The sequence below is a fragment of the Macrotis lagotis genome, chromosome 1, assembly GCF_037893015.1.
Source record: "Macrotis lagotis isolate mMagLag1 chromosome 1, bilby.v1.9.chrom.fasta, whole genome shotgun sequence".
Lineage (NCBI taxonomy): Eukaryota > Metazoa > Chordata > Mammalia > Peramelemorphia > Peramelidae > Macrotis > Macrotis lagotis.
Window position 1 is genome coordinate 96,397,702 of NC_133658.1, and position 15,155 is coordinate 96,412,856.

A 15,155-nucleotide genomic window follows, 5' to 3' on the forward strand; every position below is an offset into this window, starting at 1 on the left:
GTGGGTTCGTCAGCCCACTCATCTCCTGCTCAGCTTTGCCCTAGTCACCTTTCCCCCCAACATTACCCAGAGGGCCCAGCTGGGCCACTGGGAGGGTTGGGGAGGGGAGGAAAGAGGGCAGTTCACTATGGGCAAGAGTCACAGAGCCACGGTGCAGCTCTTAGCTGTGAAAAGTCAGAGCGGTTGTCCTCTCCAGAAGATGGGAGTGAGTTGAATCTGGGTTAGCATGCCCCATCCCGCTCACTTGTCCTGATCCCGGCTCCTCACCGGGCTTGTGGGACTATGGACCCAGATGACGTAGGCACAGCGACATCCAGACCCCCAGATGCAGACGGACCAAGTCAGTCACACATAGAAACACAGCACACACCCCTCAAACAGAAACAGCTGCTTCATGGTGTTTGAGAAACCTGTCTTCTCCTTCTCTTGTCTCTGTGAGACAATGCCCAGGGCTGCACACACTGTAGGAGCTTAATATATGCTTATTGTTCACAGTAGCTTCTAGAGGGCAGGGAGGATACTAAGAACTACAACTCATAGCAGCTATTTCTCTGTCTTCAGAGGATATGGCAGGGACCTTGATGCTCCATTCCTTTACCCTGTAAGAAAATCTATTCCATAGTCTGAGGTGGACGTTAGTCAAGGCTGGGCTCTTTAAGAGAGGATCCTGAGTCTCACTTATACCTTTAATTTTTCAGAACTAGGAAAAGAAGGAAAGAAACACTTTCAGTTTTCATTTCCAATCTGAGGGATATTGCCTTAAATTGAATTCCGAAAGTTGTACTTCTAAAAAAAATCTCTGGGCAATTCGTGGATCAGATTGTCTGTGAGAAATGGGCATTTCCCCTCATTACCTGTGAAAACTATATCTGGGAGAAGGGATTCCTGTCTGAGCACATCTTTCTCTTTGCTGTATTTATTTTTCTTACCATTAATTAAGATGCATAAAGCCTCACTGGGAAACATCCATAGAGCTCTCCCTTGTTTAGTTTTTGCTCTTGGCAGAACAGAGAAGGGCATTTCACCCAACCCAGGGTTGTGGGCACTCCCAACACCACAGTTTTAACCCAGTTCTCCATTTTCCAAGAAGCCTGGTTATAAGCCAGCATTCTTCTTAACTCAGAAATCCAATATCTTACTTTGTTGTCCCTGTGAATTAAGAATAAAATTTATGGCTGTCTCTTATAGAAGAATGTGTGTTAATTAATTTATATGCAACAGCACAAGAACATTTTAATGAACTGGGTAGAAACAAGATACTAATGGGAGAATTGACTGTGCCATGGAATCCCTCTATAAGACTGGTGATGGGGGCATGGCTAATTTGGCTTTTCCATTATAGAGTTATTCTGGTGTGGGGAATGAAATCTGGCCTGAGGTATATACTAACTCTGGTAACAATGATCTGTATTATAAAATAGTTTGGCTGTGATGGGGTTTGGGTGAGAATAAAGGCATAGAGAAAATGATCAGGTAATGATAAATTGCATTTAGGTATTCTTAGGACCAATTTTCTCTCAACAACTCTGTGAGATGGAAAGTATAAACTTTATATACTCATTTTACAGTTCAAGATACTGAGGTTTAGGGACATATATATATATATATATATATATATATATATATATATATATGTATATATGTAGTAGGTGATAGAAACTTGAATAAGAACCTAGGTCTTGTGACTCCAAGTCTAAAATCAAGTACAGATTCTTTTTTTTTAGGTTTTTTTGCAAGGCAATGGGGTTAAGTGGCTTGCCCAAGGCCACACAGCTAGGTAATTATTAAGTGTCTGAGACCAGATTTGAACCCAGGTACTCCTGACTCCAAGGCCGGTGCTTTGTCCACTACACCACCTAGCCGCCCCCGAGATTCTTTGTATTATGATATGGTGCTCTTAGGTTGCCTGTGTAAGGCTATTATCACTTCAGGAAGCACATGACATGTGTATAAAAACTTGTTCTTAGTCAACAAAATGATCAGTTGAACAACAAATATCTGTAGTCCTCTTCCATCTCTGTTTGAGACCTACAGGGAATTCAAAAAGATGAATTAATCTTTGCCTACAAAAGTCTAGTTGGGAATATGAGCTATTTACATATGGAAACATAAGTTAAAATAAGCTAAAAGGGAGCTATAGACAGACTGGAAATATTAGAGTGTCTCAGTAGTGTAAGAAATTCCCAACTAATTAACTGGAATCATTGAGGATGAATCAATTTAGTGCCATTACAAATAGGGGCTGCATGTTACCTATGTCTTTGGTTTTGAAATTATAAGCAGGAAAAGTTACTAAAAGCCTTTGGTGGATCCCAAACCAGAGTTCTTTCAGAGAAATTTAGTTGTCATAATATCTGGAAATGTTAGATAAAAATTTTCCTTTCTAATGTTTGATTAAAAACTATGTTTAAATTATTTGATCTCAATGAGTAACATCTTTTTTTAGTCATACTCTCTAGCATTCAGTCAACAATTATTTATTGACTATGTGACAAGCTCCTCTTGTGTACCAGGCTCAGAAAATGCAAAGATAACTAAAAGAAATTCCATATAATAGTTTTTGGGGGCAAGACAATGGGGTTAAGTGGCTTGCCCAGGGCCTCACAGCTAGGTAATTATTAAATGTCTGAGGCCAGATTTGAACTCAAGTACTCCTGACTCCAGGGCCGATGCTCTATCCACTGTGCCACCTAGCCACCCCTGAAATTCCATATGATAAATAATAGCTTTAAAGAAAAACAGACAAGAAACAGAAATCAGCACAACTATCAATACATAGGAGAAAATCTGAAAATTTATGCAATACTCCATACCCATGAACCTCCCACCTCTACAAAGGAGTGGTTTGGGTATTATCTTTTTTGGAACCTTGCTAAATTATTATTTTACAGCATTCATTATATGTTCTTTCCATATACATTGTTGTAGTCATTGTACATATATTCCCTTGAATTCTTTATATGTCATTTCTTATAGCACAGTAGTATTCAATTGTTTAACCATTCCCCAATTGATGGACATCTATTTTATTTCTAATTTTTTATTATCACACAAAAATATTCCTATGAATATTTTGGCCTAAATAGGGACTTAAAAAAATCAATGACCTCATTTGGGATATGTCTAGTAGTGGAGTATCTGGGTCAAAAGATATGGACAGTTTACTTATTTTATGAGCATAATTCCAAATTGCTATCTAGAATGGTCATGCTAATTCACAGTTTCACTAACAATAGTTAGGGAGCTTATCTTTCCACAACCCTTCCAATAATAGACTTTTCTCATTGACATGTTTGCAAATTTTCAGGGTATGAAGTTTAATCTCAGGGATATTTTGATTTGCATTTTTCTTTTTTATTATTCATTTGTGGCATTTTTTCATGCAGTTCTTGTGTTGAGAAAGAATTTTATACCATTTGTTACCTTAGCTATTGGACAACAGCTTTTGGTTACATATCTATGCATAATTATGGAGATATGTTTCTATATATAGTTTGTATTTGAATATACATATATATGATTTGTGTATAATGAATATCAAACCCTTGACATTAAAATTTAGTTTAAAGATTTTTCCCATTTCATCATTTCTCTTCTCATCTTAGGTATATTAATTTTGTTTGTGCAGAAGCTTCTCAGCTTTATAAAAGTCAAGTTATTCATTTTTATCTCTTGTAATTGCACAAATCACTATTTATTTAGCTACTTCCTTACTTTAAACTTTTTGATGTTATTCTTTCCAATTACATTGTTGTTGTCATTATATATCATTTTCCTTCTACTTACTCCATTCTTCATTAGTTCAAGAAAGACTTCCCATGTCTCCTTTTATTCCTCCTTTCTTATTGCATAGTGATATCCCATTTCATTCATGTATCGTAAGCTTTTCCCCAATTGATGGGCACCCACTTTGTATACAGTTTTTTATTGCTAGAAAAAGTTCACCAAAAATATTTTGATATATTGTGAACTTATTCTGTTTGACCTCCTTGGGGGTCATATACCTAGAAGAAGGATCTCTAGGTCAAAGAGTATGGGCAATTTAGTCATTTTCTTTTTTCTTAATATAATTCCAAATAATTTTCCAAAATGGTTAGACCAATTCACAGCTCCACCAACAATGCATTAGTCTGTTTATCTTTCCCCAACCCCTCCAGTTTAACTGTTCCCCATCTAATAATGATCTTTGTCAACTTACTGGGTATAATATCAGGACTGACAACCCATCCCCCTCCACCCAAGCCCTTATTAATAAGAGATTTTATGTGTTCTTTTTTTTTTAGGTTTTTGCAAGGCAAATGGGGTTAAGTGGCTTGCCCAAGGCCACACAGCTAGGTAATTACTAAGTGTCTGCAACCGGATTTGAACCCAGGTACTCCTGACTCCAGGGCTGGTGCTTTATCCACTGTGCCACCTAGCTGCCCCTTATATGTTCTTTTATATGGTTCTTAATGATTTGCAATTCTTTGGATAATTCTTTATTCATAAACTTTGACCACTTACATGTTGTTCCTATTTCCCTATTATCATTTAGTTTGTTTTCAATTTTTACACACGTATGTGTGTATACATAGATTTCTTATAATTACATAAATAAAATTTTGCCTAAGAAGGCAAATGATACAGAGCAGACATAGGAAATTGAACTTTTTTTTGTTTCTTTCACTTTTTTTGGATTCTCCAAAGTACTTAGTAGAAGTAAACTCATAGTTGGTACCTAATAAAAACATGTTGATGGATTGCAGTCCAAGCATATACTTATTTCAATATGCCAAGGAGAAATGATTTAATTGGGATGAGTACACCACCCTCCTTTATATTCCTTATCTTTTAAAAATGATAACTAACATAAATATAATATCATTTTCAAATTTGGAATGTATCTTGCACATAACTTCATTTAGATTTTATAAGTATTATTATTTTCATTTTGTGGTTGAGAAAACTGAGACTCAGGTTGAGTATTATTGTTTAACCTTTCATGTATGTAAATCTAGCTGCTTCAAGTAGATGGTAATATCCTTGAATATAAATTATGTCCTCTCTTGTTTCCCCACAGAATGTTATATAGAGCTGGCTACCTACTAATAACTTTGTGGAATTTGTTCCCTTCTCATCTTTCTAGTTGTCTCAAACAGTAGTAGCTCAACAAATATTTTATTGTTCTGAATAGAACTCTCCTAAATTCAAGTTATGAACCTAAAATTAGATTTTTTTAAAAAAGAAAATATGAATTCATATTTCACTGGATCCATGACCTCATTTTTATGAATATATTCTTCACTTATGGAGATTTAACCTTTCATTGCAAGTGATTCTTGCAGGGAAGTTCAAGTTTTACTAATGATTTTTTTTAAGAACAAAAGGTATTTATTTTCCCATATACTCCTAAGAACTCTTCCCTCCTCTCCCAATAAAAATGGATAGAAAGTTGAACCTAGAGGTAAGAAGACCTGAGTTTGAATACTGACTGTGTGATCATGGACATCTCACTTAATCTCTCTCAGTCACAATTTTCTCATCTGTAAAATGAATATAATAATAATAATAATAATAATAATAATAATAATCTATTCTTGGATTTTTTTGAGGACCAAATGAAATAGCATAAATAAAGTACTTTGCAAACCTTAGCACATGTAAATGCTAGCAGTTATTTTTACTCTTATTAGTATTCAAATGACTGTGTTTGTAAAATTGCTTCAAACATGATAGATGTAATATCTCATTCCCATAGTTCCTCATTTCTATTCCCTATAAATAAGTGTATTTTTGTCACCCTAAGATCAAGATTTATAACTGATTCCATGTACTTCATCTAAAACACCAAGGAATATTGATTCATTGTGTAGGAAAATTTCTACTGGTTCTCTTATGGTTGTTTAGTCATTTTCAGTCACGTCTGACTTTTCATTCCATTTTCTTTTCCAATTAATTTTGCAGATGACGAAACTGAAGCAAGCAGGGTTAAGTAACTTGCCCAAGGTAATGTGGCTAAGTACCTGAGGCTATATTTGAATTCAGGAAGAGGTGTCTTCCTGACTCCAGGTCTGGCACACTATCCATCTCACTACCTAATTATTTTTCCTTTAGAGAATACCACTATCTCTGGCCTAGGACCACCATTATGGGAAAGTATCAATTAGGTAAGTCCTCTCTGAAGATCCTATAATAACTGGTGGTGTAGATAATGTCTGCTTCTTAGAATTGTGGATAATATAATGGACATTGTCTTGTCCAGTGACCTTTGCATATCAGCCTGCAAGACTTTTCATTAAAAGATAATAAAAGTTGGTTGGGGCTATTATTTCACTTTAAAAGGTCATTTCACAGCTGTAATAGCATATCCATGAAATATGGCCCTTTGACAATTCATAACTGGGAAATATCACTTCCTGCTTCCCTGCTGCCCCCTCTCTTACTTGCCCCAGCAGTAGAGTCCTTAGGGTAGCCATGAAAAATAAATGATGAGATGTTTGTCCAATCAGAGTCCTCATCATTAGCGTCCTATTAAGGACCTTTTAGCTACTATTAAGTGACTCAGGATGTCAGTTTCTATAAACTTTACTTGCTCCTCAGTTCACCTATATCTTGCCAAAGTCAATACCCCATGTCTGGAACTGAAAGCCGGCAGCTTTCTCAAGGGGTCACAAGGCTTTGCATCTCACATACACAGCTGTGTATGTGTGTGTGTGTGTGTGTATGTGAATACATGTATGAATTTCATACCTATGTAACTACATTTATATCTTTGAACAATTTATTCATATATTTATATATGACTCATACATGTAAATGTTGACATATTCCACAATCCACTTTTATGTATGAAAGCACATGCATTCTCATGTTTTCCCTATGTGGATGCACAAATATTTATGCTCATAGACTCTAAGTGTTAGGAATACCTCTAATAGCCTCTCTACAGAAATATGTCAATGAAACTTCATGACTCTTCAAAATTATATAGTTGTTTTTGAGTGGAATCTTTAGTGTCTACCCAAAGGAGTGAGCAAGATGGTTATTTCAGGCACAAGAGGCAAGTCAATAATAGAGCTATTTATAGACTTTGTATTCTCCATGTGGACAGTTAGGTAACACAGCAGACAGAATTTGAGACCTGGACTTGGGAAGATTTGAATTCAAATTCTCCCCTAGACACTAGGCAGCTCATTTTACCATATTTGCTTCAATTTCCTTCTCTGTAGAATAAGATAGAGAAGGAAGTGGCAAACCACCCCAGTATTTTTGAGAAGAAAACACCAAATGGGGTCATGAAGAACTGGACACAACTATAATGACTGAACAGCAATGCTCCTTGAGATCTCATAATTTGGTCACAAACAAAACTAGCATTGAATTGGGAATCTAGGTTCCTACAGTTCCTTGTTCTTTTGCATTCAAGTCTTTTTGTATCTATCTTTATGGACCATTTGACCCAGGATCTAAAGTCTTCACTTGGTTCAGTCTATGAGAAGAAAGGGTAGAAATTCATAGGATAATCAGAAACAACCCTCTGATGAAATCCTCAGTTTTTAATTCCAATTTCTGACCTCCTAAAACGAATATTGATCGATGACTCACTAGTCCTTGAATAGTAATTCTTAGAATCCTATAACAGATACCACCTGCCATTTTCTCCAAAATAGGCTGATTGCCCAACTACTCATAAAAGACACAAATAGAATTATGTGAGTTTAGTCAATAAAGAGCTTTTAAAAAATAAAAAAATAGCAAATTTCATTCTAAAGCTAACCAGTCAAGTGACAGGAGGAGTATGAATCTATGCAAAAATTGGAGAGGGGAGCAATACTGGTTACATCAGTCCAAAGTTGGATTCTGGGAAGAACAGATGCAAATTCTCCAGATGAATCCAGACCACTGTGGTCTGGATTCAATGCTGGGAATTTTATAGGATGAGGTCTTCTTATGTTGCAGAGAAGATATCAGGGTTTAAATTGGGTTTGCAATATTATTTGAGTGGTGTCTCTCATGGCAATGGCAGTATTTGGGCTTTGGGTTCCAAACAAAGGCAGAAACCCAGACATATAAACGACTCATAATACAATTCATACATAATGTGAGGTGGCACGGATAGAGCACTGGCCTTGGAGTCAGGACCATGGGAGTTTGAATCTGACTTCAGACACGACCCTCTTTAGCTTGGGCAACTCTCTTAACCCTGATTGCCTTGCTTCCAGGGCCATCTCCAATCTTCCTGATCTATATCTGTCCACTGAACCCAGATGGCTCTGGAGGAGAAAGTGAGACTGTTGACCTAGCACAGCATCCTCTTACTCAAATTCATTTCATGTGCTTGTCATGTCCTTCTTTGAGAATGAAAACCAATCATCAATCAATCAATCACACATATATTTATTCCAAAATATGTTTACAAGGCATATTAATATATACATAAGCATATATGTATGCTCAAAAATAGACATTTGTGGATTCCCACCATAGAAGATCAAGATTAGAACTTCAGCTTAGATGTTTTTTAATTGTATGATCAAGGGTACATGAATGATGCTCATTATTCCCATCTCTAAAATGGTATCTTAGCAGAGATGGTCAGGTAAATATTTCATAATTGCCAGAAAAATCATACAGGACATATTTTTAGGTTCAATATGGTATTAACATTTTCACCATAAATTTCTTAGTTTAGTAATGAACAAAACAAATCGAGTCCTGGTTTGCAGCATTTGCTGATTTTTCAAGGTGTAAATGCTAACACTGAAATTTTAACATATGATGGTCTGCTGACCACAGCTTACTTTTGGTCCCTACTTTATAGCATTACTATCAGGAAATCACTACATAAATGTGAGTTAGTACTAGATATACACACATACATATATCTGTCTGTCTGTCTATCTAGCTATCTATGAAATATATTGTTAGTGCTCAGGTGGTGAAGAGCATAGAACTCTAGACCTGAAAGCAAAAAGACTTGAGTTCAAATCCAGCCTCAGAAGCTTACTAGTTGTGCAACTCTGAGCAAGTTGCTTACCCTCTATTACTTGGTTTCCTCAACTGTAAAATGGGGATAATAAAAGGAATTACCTCCCAATGTTGTCATGAGGTAATATTTATAAAATCCTTAGCATGGTCTCTGGCATATAATAGATGCTATGAATGCTATTATTACTGTTTTTTATTAATTACCTCCTTATTTACTTCTCTGTGTATTGTTTTCCAAATTATCTCTATCTCTATCTCTATCTCTATCTCTATCTCTATCTCATCTCATCTACATCTACATCTCTATCTCTATCTCTATCTCTATCTCTATATATCTGTCTCTGTCTCTATCTCTATCTCTATCTATCTCTATCTCTATCTCTCTCTATCTCTATCTATACTCTTTATCTCTATCTCTCTCTCTATCTCTGTCTCTATCTCTGTCTCTGTCTCTATCTCTATCTCTATATCTAATCTACATCTACATCTCTACATCTCTATCTCTATCTCTATCTCTATCTCTATCTATATATCTGTCTCTGTCTCTATCTCTATCTCTATATCTAATCTACATCTACATCTACATCTCTATCTCTATCTATCTCTATCTATATCTATATATCTGTCTCTGTCTCTGTCTCTATCTCTATCTCTCTCTATCTCTATCTATACTCTTTATCTCTATCTCTATTTATCGCTATCTATCTCTATCTCTATCTCTGTCTCTGTCTCTATCTCTATCTCTATCTCTATCTCATCTAATCTACATCTACATCTCTATCTCTATCTCTATCTATATATCTGTCTCTGTCTCTATCTCTATCTCTATCTCTCTCTATCTATACTCTTTATCTCTATCTCTATCTCTATCTATATATCTGTCTCTGTCTCTATCTCTATCTCTATCTAATCTACATCTACATCTACATCTCTATCTCTATCTATATATCTGTCTCTGTCTCTATCTCTATCTCTATATCTAATCTACATCTACATCTCTATCTCTATCTCTATCTCTATCTCTATCTCTATATCTGTCTCTGTCTCTGTCTCTATCTCTCTCTATCTCTATCTATACTCTTTATCTCTATCTCTATTTATCTCTATCTATCTCTATCTATCTCTATCTCTATCTCTGTCTCTGTCTCTATCTCTATCTCTATCTATCTCTATCTCTATCTCTATCTCTATCTCTATCTCTATCTCTATCTCTATCTCTATCTATCTCTATCTCTATCTCTATCTCCATCTCTATCTCTATCTATCTATGTAATTACTTTTAGACCATGGACTAAATTTTCCCACCTTTACATCTTACAATCTTACTACAGTGTTTTAAAATTTGTCGAGTATATATGAATATATCAGGCAGTCATATAATTACCCAAGTGATTGAATTCCTTCTGCTTTTAAGAAAAGATGAAAACCAGTTCTGATGAATTGTTCATGCAACTTTGGGTCTTTGTACAGAGTCAGGCCTTTCGGCATATGGGAATCTGATCGTAGAACTTTAGAATTAGAAGTTACCTTAGTGATTATCTGGAGTCATGGAATAAGGCAGGATATTGGGTATAGGGGAAAGGGACTAAAGGAATTCTACTGTTGGGTTTTCTTCCCTTTTTGAATGAGCATTCCTAATTGGAAAAATGTGTCTATTATACATTTTATAAACTTTGCTGCTACTGTAACATATGAATAGTGGGCATGATTCCACTGACTCTACCACCATCTCCAACTTTTCCTTAATCTATATCTCACCTTTTCAGGTGAAAATCCTGGTGGGTCATATATTACAAACTTTGCCACAGGCGAAGCAGAAATTTGGTTGAATTCAATTCTGTGGAAAATTTTTTCAGCAGACTCTACTCTTCCAGTTCATATCTCTATGAAAAATAAAAGAGAAAAGATTTAGTTTTGGAATCAAGACTTGTATACATGCAACAGTGAAAGAACCTCCTTCTACCTCCAGGAAATCAGTGAGGACTAGTGCCAGGATGAATGGAGTTAAAAATACCAGCTAGGGGAAGATAAATAAAAGGTTTCCCTTGGAGGTAATTGTGAACTGAAACCTCCATGTATCATGGCTAGGATTTAGATCTATAGAAAAAGAGTTGAGAAGGATTATAATCAGTAACAGTGCAGGTTTAGATGAACTATAGAATATAATGAATACAATGACCCAATTCTGTCCTAATATAGGTCCCTCAACAGTTTCTTCAGCCAATCATTTTTTCCTCAGTTTGACACCTCTCTACTAATCCCCTTCATAACTTCTAAAAAAATCCTTATAAAGCATATACTGGGAAGAAGCTTAGAAAGCTCAATGCTCCTCTGTGGTTGCCACAAGTAGTTGGAAGAGCTAACAGAGAGCTATGGCACTCTCCTCCAAGTAGAGGATTACTAACCATAGCATTCCCTTTGAATGATGTGTAAGTATTATATGGTATTGGAGGTAGGTGAAAAAAAGTTAGAATAGAGAAGTAAAACCCAGACCCAGAGGGATCCACATAGCCTCCAGCAAAGAAAAGACTCATCAGAGGGCAGTACAGTGATATATAGCCAGAAGACATAGGTAGCTCTGCAGCAGTGTGGTTACCACCATGAATGTGTGGCAACACATTCTTTATATTTATATGTCCAATGGATGATCCTTATGCAAACTCCTTGTTGCTGCTAGAATAAATGTTTATTTGTGGGACAGTAAATTCATTGGAAAGTGAGTTAACTATGGTATAGTGGATAGTATGTTAGATTAATAATTATGAGGGCTTGAGTTCAAAACATACTTTAGTGATTGCATCAACTTGACAAGTAATTTGACTTCTTTGTGCTTCTGTTGGTTCGTCTGTAAAATAAGATGATAAGACATTCCTTCCAGCTCTATATGATACCACTGTTTGATGATTGTGATATTCTGTGGTAATACTATTACTGTATAGTTTAAAAAAACTGTCTTTGCTCTAAAATGTGCATCATTTTTCCAATTAGTAGAAGTCAATACTTCAGTGGGGGCTTATGATGGGCTATAGTGTGGGCCACAAAGTACACAGTAGCGTTCTGGGGGTCCATGACCAAGGGAACTGGGTACTACTTGTGCTTTTTTATCTCTTTTCTAAGCAGTCAATAAACATTTATTAAGTATTTTTATGTGGTAGGCTCTAGTGCCTCATTGTGATATGGAACAAATCTTAGTCTAACACCAGTTTTCGAAGATTCTACCAAATGTAAAGGTTTCAAATAGTTTTATACCATAGATAGTACCTGATATGTCAGGAGGAGATTTGTAAACATGAATACACTCTTCCTTCATATGGAGACGATGTGGCTGAATTTGTTTGATGATAAAAAGTCATGAAGCAAAGAAAAATATGAAATAGTTAAATTCTCTGTGTCCCTCTTCTTCTTGCAGTGATAGTAGCAGAGTGGTGGGAAAGGGGCAAAGGGTTTTCAGACCATCTGTAAACATTAATTACTTTAAATGTCAGATCTATGTCCAACCCCAATGAGTTGATAAATTACTGGAGGAACTGAACCATATAAATATTGACATTTTCACTGTAAATGAAACCAGAAAACATAAGGAAGTTATAGTTAAGTGGAAGGATGGTTAACAGGTTCACCTTGGAGAGAAAAATAAAGTAATTGGCAGAGCTAGTTTCGTTGTGCTCCACAAAGCAACAAAAAACATCATTTCATAGTACATGTGGTCAGTCTTGTATTGCAGTACTCATGATGAGCATAAGCAAGAAAGACCACCATGAAGATAATTGAAGCTTATGTGCCAACATCTGTTGTAGAAGATGGAGAAGTAGAAAAATTCTTTGTTACACTTGACAAGATCCTCCAAACTCGGTCAACAAATACATTGATATTTTCTGACTTCATTGTGAAGATGACAGGGGGAGAATAGGAAAAAAAAGATAGGCTGGACAATATGATTCAGAATACATTAAAGAGACTAGAAGCTTGTGGAAACATCAGATGTCTTCCACATGTTCATCCTTTATCTTTCTCTGAGAAGTGTTTCAGAAGTCACTAGACATTGAAAGTACTCAATAACATAACACACATAAGTGAATTTGGTAATATCTTGAGACAGGAAATGACTGGTTACTGATGGACTAGTCATTTCTGAAGCAGCTGTCTCATTTCGGTCAGACCACCAACCTGTTAGGGCAAAGGTCAAAATCAACACTGAAAAGGGGGCATAAAAGAAAGGATAAAGACAAAAAACCCAGTACCATTATAATCATAAGGCTCCAACTTGATGTATTCAAATAGAATATTGATTCAGAAAACAGAAAAAGGCTAAGAAAAAATGTTTATTTTGATTATCATCATTTTTACAAAAGTTTAAACTATGTAAAATAATGGCCACAGTGAGAAGACCAAAATAACTCAGAAATCACCTTCACTTTAACTAGTAAATACTTAATCTCATTAACAAACACAGCCAAGGGAAATTCTTGGGTTGAACAAAAGTGCAAAATGCTTCAGAGAACAAATGTGAGCAATGTTTCCTCACAAAACAATGAAGAATGGTTAAAGGGAAAAGAGTTCACAGAAAGATAACTTGAGACTCAGTTAAAGGCCATGCAATCTGTAAATCATTTTTTATATGAAACTATGGAGAACAATTAGATAAAAAATCAAACAGATTTGACAGCAAAGCTACTACTATTTTTATCAATTACCATGGAACCACATACTGATAAGATGAGGGGGTTTTGGTCTCAGGCCACCTTTGTGGTGTTTTCATTTCTTTGACTTGCCCAAGGTTATACAGATAGTATCTGAGGTCAGATTTGAATTCAGACCTTTCTGACTCCAATACTAGTGTTCCTTTACCTCTGAGCCATTTACTATTTAAAAATATTTATATTTTATGCAAATTCAAGCATCTCTGAGGTACCACCTCATACCTTTCAGACATACCAATATGACCAGAAAGGACAATGATTGATGTTGGAAGGGATGTGGGAAATCTGGGACACTAATATTTTGTTGGTAGAGCTGTGAACTCATCCAAACTTTCTGGAGAGCAGTTTAGAATTTCACCCAAAGAGCAACAAAAATGTCCATACCCTTTGATCCAGAAATACCACTACTGGTCTATACCCTGAAGAGATGATGAAAAAGGGTAAAAACATACTTGTACAAAAATATTCATAGTAGACCTGTTTGTGGTGGTAAAGAACTGGAAATCAATTAAATGTCCTTCAACTGGGGAATGGCTTAACAAACTGTGGTATTTGTATGTCATGGAACTCTATTGTTCTATTAGAAACAAGGAAGGATGGGAATTCAGGGAAGCATGGAAGGATTTGCATGAACTGATGCTGAGTGAGATGAGCAGAACTGGAAAAACATTGTACACCCTAAGAGCAACATGGGGGTGATGATCAACCTTGATGGACTTGCTCATTACAACAGTGCAACAATCAGGGGCAATTCTGGGGTATCTGTGATGGAAAATACCATCTGTATCCAGAGAAATAATTGTGGAGTTTAAACAAAGACCAAAGACCTTTAACTTAGGGGGAAAAACTGTTATCTTTTTATGTAATTTTGCTATCTCTTATACTTTATTTTTCTTCCTTAAGGATATGATTTCTCTCTCATCATTCAACTGAGATCAATGTATACTATTGAAACAATGTAAAGACTAACAGACTGCCTCCTGTGGGGGAGGGGGAGGGAAGCAAGATTAGGGGAAAAATTGTAAAACTCAAAATAAATAAAATCTTTCTTAAAAAATAAAAATATTTATATTTTAAAAGAATTATTAGTGATATAAAAATGTTAGTGGAACTGTGAACAGGAACAACCATTTTGTAGCACAATCTGGAATTCTGGTCAAAGAATTATAAAACTGAATATCCTGTGATCCAGAAATACCACTATTAGGTCCATTTTCCAAAGTGATTAGACAAAAAGGAAAATAACCTATATGTTCTCAAAAATTATAGAAGTTTTCTTTGTGGTGGTAAAGAACCGGAAATTGAGAGGATGCTCATTGATTGGGCAATGGCTTAACAAGTTGTGAAAAGACTAACACATATCATGTAGAAAGTGAGAAAAGGGGGCGGCTAGGTGGCATAGTGGATAAAGCACTGGCCTTGGAGTCAGGAGTACCTGGGTTCAAATCCAGTCTCAGACACTTAATTACCTAGCTGTGTGGCCTTGGG

General features: G+C 35.8%; 1 long non-coding RNA gene across 1 annotated transcript; it reads left to right on the forward strand.

Moving 5' to 3' along the window:
- The first annotated feature begins 4,093 nt into the window (after window positions 1-4,093).
- Window positions 4,094-14,674, forward strand: LOC141513878 (uncharacterized). Its single transcript, XR_012475900.1, has 4 exons — window positions 4,094-4,372; window positions 5,944-5,985; window positions 6,094-6,146; window positions 14,571-14,674. It is a non-coding gene; the product is annotated as an uncharacterized LOC141513878 (long non-coding RNA).
- The last annotated feature ends 481 nt before the right edge of the window (window positions 14,675-15,155 follow it).